Source organism: Oncorhynchus tshawytscha, linkage group LG05 (genome assembly GCF_018296145.1).
Source record: "Oncorhynchus tshawytscha isolate Ot180627B linkage group LG05, Otsh_v2.0, whole genome shotgun sequence".
NCBI classification, from domain to species: domain Eukaryota; kingdom Metazoa; phylum Chordata; class Actinopteri; order Salmoniformes; family Salmonidae; genus Oncorhynchus; species Oncorhynchus tshawytscha.
In genome coordinates this window covers 34,306,554-34,312,305 of record NC_056433.1, presented here as the reverse complement: position 1 = coordinate 34,312,305, position 5,752 = coordinate 34,306,554, and positions in this window count along the sequence as shown.

The window sequence follows — 5,752 nt, the reverse complement described above, 5'->3', positions numbered from 1 at the left end:
GGGTGGTGGACCATTCTTGATACACCCGGGAAACTGTTGAGGGTGAAAAACCCAGCAGCGCTGCCGTTCTCAACACACTCAAACCGGTGCGCCTGGCAACTACTATCATACCCCGTTCAATTTTTTTGTCTTACCCATTCATCCTCTGAATGGCACACAGACAATCCATGTCTCAATTGTCTCAAGGTTTAAACATCCTTCTTTCACCTGTCTCCTCCCCTTCACCTACACTGATTGAAGTGGATTTAACAAGTGACATCAATAAGGGATCATAGCTTTCACCTGGATTCACCTGGTCAGTCTATGTCATGGAAAGAGCAGGTGTTCCTAATGTTTCGTACACTCATAATCAGCATTATGACACAGTTAAACGATCCATACTCTCCTGCAAGTTTGCAATAGTTCCACTATTTATATCAACATATATTTACAGACTATGACCATTGTACAATAATGCAAAATGATCTTCACGTGAAGAGATTATCGTGAAGAAATGAGGACCTGTTTTTCTTCTAAATTCATATGCAGTTCAGTGAAGATATTGAATATGTGCTGAAAGGTGGGGGACTAGTTGGGCACTGTATCATAGGTATTGGATGCTCTGGGGGGGAAAAAATGCAAAACAAAGACTCGTATTTCTGAAAGACCTTACTTTTATAAGAGGACTACATTGTGTTTGTTTAATCACCCCATGTGGTTTATTAACGGTAAAATAATAATGATACAAATAAATGAATATGACAGTAAAAACACTCTGAAACAAAAAAACGACAGACTAATGATTTTTTGTTTGCTTCTGTATTTGTATAGCGACCTTCTCTGAGCGACACCATAGATTCAATTGTGAGATTTGACGTCCTCAAAACGCATGTAGTATCACGACTCCCTTAGTATTCTGTCAGGTTCTGAAGTGGTGGAACATTTTGTAGCTAGCTGAATTGAGAAATAAAACCTATTCTCTGTGATTGGTCATGATGGATCTTTATTGCTCTTGTCGGCCAATGGCTTTGTCTATATAGACACACACCTGCTCATACAGTATATGTGTGTCTTCATCTGTCAGTCAGATTCACCACACTGACATATGACAACAACACAATATACAACCAAATGATGTATGAACATGAAATAAATACTGTATGTAAATTGAACAGTATATGTAATGACAACATTAACAATACCCAGTATATGTATACTGTGACTGACATTATACATGTAAATAAGACATATTTGATGATACCATCCATCTTTACAGTTATGTTTTCTTTTCCATACACATGATAGTTACAGAGAAATGTGTTGCTTTACAGGGTCAGCCAGAGTAGTACGGTGCCCCTGGAGCAAATTTGGGTTAAGTGCCTTGCTCAAGGGCACATCAGAATTTTTTTCACGCTTACTGGCTATATGGATAATAGTGTGCCATTTGGAAATGGATCCGGATTCAGTATCTGGTGGGCCATTGGAAGGTCTCACTAGTAAGATGAATGCGATGGGGGCGTTTCATAATTATGATACATAATTGTATATTGTGAGACGCAGAGTAGGGGAATGGATGATCTCTGTATGTCTGGTCCCCACCGTGATGCATGGAGGAGGAGGTGTGATGCTGCTATGCTGGTGACACTATTGGTGATTTATTTAGAGTTCAAGGCACAATTAACCAGCATGGCTACCACAGCATTCTGAAGTGATATGCGTTCCCATCTGGTTTGCACTTAGTGGGACTATCATTTGATTTTCAACAGGACAATGACCCAAAACACACCTCTGGGCTCTGTAAGGGCTATTTAACCAAGAAGGAGAGTGATGGAGTGCTGGATCAAATTACCTGGCCTCCACAATCACCTGACCTCAACCCAATTGAGATGGTTTGGGATGATTTGGACCGCAGAGTTAAGGAAAAGCTGCCAATAAGTGCTCAGCATATGTGGGAACTCTTTCAAGATGGTAATGCCTGGTGACTACCTCATGAAGCTGGTTGAGAGAATGCCAAGAGTGTGCAAAGCTGTCATCAAGGCAAAGTATGGCTACTTTGAAGAATCTAAAATATAATTTGATTTGTTCAACACTTTTTTAGTTACTACATGATTCCATGTGTTATTTTATAGTGTTGATGTCTTCAATATTATTCTACAATGTAGAAAATAGTACAAATAAAGAAAAACCCTTGAATGAGTAGACGTGTCCAAACTGTATGTAAACTTCCGACTTCAACTGTACATATACGTATGTGTATATATATAAACTCAGCAACAAAAAAAAAACCATCCCTTTTTCAGGACCCTGTCTTTCAAAGATAATTCGTTAAAATCCAAATAACTTCACAGATCTTCATTGTAAAGGGTTTAAACACTGCTTCTCATGCTTGTTCAATGAACCATAAACAATTAATGAACATGCACCTGTGGAATGGTCGTTAAGACACTAAAAGCTTACAGACGGTAGGCAATTAAGGTCACAGTTATGAAAACTTAGGACACTAAAGAGGCCTTTCTACACATCCCAATTTACTCCTGAGGTGCTGACCTGTTGCACCCTCAACAACAACTGTGATTATTTGACCATGCTGGTCATTTATGAACATTTGAACATCTTGGCCATGTTTTGTTATAATCTCCACCCGGCACAGCCAGAAGAGGACTGGCCATTTGATTTCTAAAATCTATGAATAAATACTGTAAAATAAAGTGCTACCCACCAGGCCCCTTATCCCCTCACTGTGGTTGCATCCCAAATGGGACCTTATTCACTATATAGTGCACTTCTTTTGACCATATGGGCCCTAGTCAAAAGTAGTGCAGTAAATGGGGAATAGGGTGCTGTTTGGGATGCAGACAGTGTAATTTACATCTTGGATGCTCCCTGCATCGTGACTGTGGGTGGTGATCACTTAAACACAGCAAATTATAGGGTAATCTAGTTGTGATGTCTGGCTCTCATCCCACAATACAGTAAGTCTGTCTGTTCAGAGGAGATACAGCGAATAAGAGGGTTGAATGGCTGAAGTATACCATATGTGTGACTGTGTGTAATGGGGCTGTGTGGTTGTAAAATGGCTGTAATAAAATTGTATGTGTGGGGTGGGGTGTGTCTCGTCCCAGACAGGACTGAGAACTGGCCTCTTCCCTGGAATCATATCTCCTTCACTGTTTGGCATCCCTCATATACTGTCTTTAACATAATCCCTCATCTCATGCATCCCTAGCTGGCTTCCGCTCTGATTTTTCATTTTACACACTCACACAATCCACTCTCACAACACATAACCTCTTCCCTCCCTCCCTCATGCCCTGTACCCTCGTGCCCTCTCTTTTTATTTTTATTCCTCTCCCTTCCCTGTCTCTTTCTTACTCTGTCGCCCCCCCCCCCTCTCAGCTGTGGCGAATGCTGCAGCCTCTTTTTCTCTCTTCTTCGCTCTCTCTCTTTTTCTATCTCCCCCCTCTCTCTCCTCTCCCCACCGTCTCTCTTGCTTCTAGTATTCACCAATCCCCACTGACACATTCTGAGCCCCATTTGGTAGTCAGCAGACCAGACCAAAACATCACAAAAGCATGCCTGCCTGCCTAGCCTTCTAGCACTCATTGTCATTTACAGTGGCTATATCGGTTCCCCTAAATGTACTCAGGCTGTCCATAGCTAACAGGCCACAGCATAGGTCGTATCTGAGCAGCCCTTGTAGAAATATACTGAACAAAAATATAAACGCAACATGTGAAGTGTTGGTCCCATGTTTCATAAATAAAAGATCCCAGAAATGTTCCATAAGCACAAAAAGCTTATTTCTTTCAAACCTCTGATTGAAAATGTCATTTCACTCAGTACTCACTCAGTACTCAGTTCATTTCTCTCAGTACTGAGAGAGACTTGGTCATTTCTTCAAACAATCATCTTTATTTAATATCAATTAATTATTGCAATAATGAGGCTGGTCGACCCCCTACGCTTGAGTGCTGGATCGAGTAACCTAACCTTTACACAAATGCAGATATATAGCTGACACTAACAGTGCTCAGTCATGGTTGGTTCAACCTCCCTCGCGCAGACCAAGGAGCATCATAACCCACTCTGGGTTCATCCTGTCATTATCTGCACGTGGGTTGTTGTCTTAACCCCACCCTGGCTTAGTTTCCCAGATGCAAGGATGATTTAGAGACAATGAGGAATTGTTCTAAACTCCTCCTGGCTATCTCTCTATCTCATTTGTCAGCTCAAGCCATCTCTGGTGACCATACGCCCAGATTAGCTGCAGGGAACTAGAGTGGAGACCATAAAAACACAAACACTAACAGGACAGAAATATCCTCCCATTTGTTAAGTATTAATTACTAACTATTAATATCAAGTAAATCAGGATGTGTAATTTTTCTATCTCTCGCCTACATCCAGAGTGTGAGCGGAAAACATACATTCTGCTCCCCCTCTCTGTCTGTCTCTGTGTCTGATAGATAGTTGACCCAGTGCCTTCCCAGTTTGTGCTGATGGCTACGAGCTAGTAATTAAAACTTGTGGTGATTTATAACAGAGATAACTGGCCTGCTAGCACTCATTGTCATTTACAGTGGTTATATCGACCCCCCTATAAATGTAATCAGGCTGTCCATAACTAGCAGGCCACAGCGAAGACACAGAGACAGCTAGAGCTAAATGGCGCCAGGGGGATGGCTGCCGTTTTACGGGCTCCTAACCAACTATGCTATTTTGTTAGTTTTTTCACATTGTTTGTAACTTTTTAAAAAAAACTTATTTTGTACATAATGTTGCTGCTTCCCTCTCTTATGACCGAAAATATCTCCTGGACATCAGAACAGCGATTACTCACCTCGAACAAAACAAATATTTTTTTCTTTAACGAGTCCAAAGCGAAGGATATGCTGCTTTCTCAGGAACGGGCCCAAATCCCGTAACTTGCTTGAAGACAGAGAATAAGGGGTCGGTGGTTGGGCTGCCTTCTGAGAATTCGTAGGCGAGTGAGTAAACCTCCACTACCATCCGTTCTATTGGCCAACGTGCAATCATTGGAAAACAAAATGGATGATAAACGATCAAGACTGTCCTACCAACAGGACATTAAAAACATTAATATCTTATGTTTTGCCGAGTCGTGGCTGAACGACGACACGGATAATATAGAGCTGGTGGGATTTTCCATGCACAGGCAGGACAGAGAAGCTACGTCTACTAAGACAAGTGGTGGGGGTGTGTGTCTATTTGTCAATAACAGCTGGCATGCGATGTCTAATATCAAGAAGTCTCGAGGTATTGTGCAAACTGTGCAAACAGATCCACAAGGAAGATGAATTATTTTAAAAACACTATTGGACCAAAAACAGATCTGTCTAATTAATCTATATGTGTCAAAAAAATGATGATCCACACTTCTTTGAAAATATATTTAATAATGTATTGAGCTCACATGCAACGAAATAATCTATTTTTAGGGTGGGAGATTCTAATACGGTTTTAAGTACTCAATGGATCGTAAAGGAAATCACTCTACAAACTATCACCCTCAAGCACGAAGATCATGGATACATCAGAACTAGTGGATATTTCGAGGTTGATAAACCCTGACCTAGTGAGATAAACATGGAGGATGCTTAATCGAGTTAGCCGTCAGTGCTAACAGTGCAGGTAGATGGTAATGGGAACTGCATTATATAGAGGTACAATATAGGTTAGAGGAAAAACAAAAAGAAATGGAGGTACTTAATTCAAGAACGATCAAGTGTAATATATTACAAAAATAAAGCGA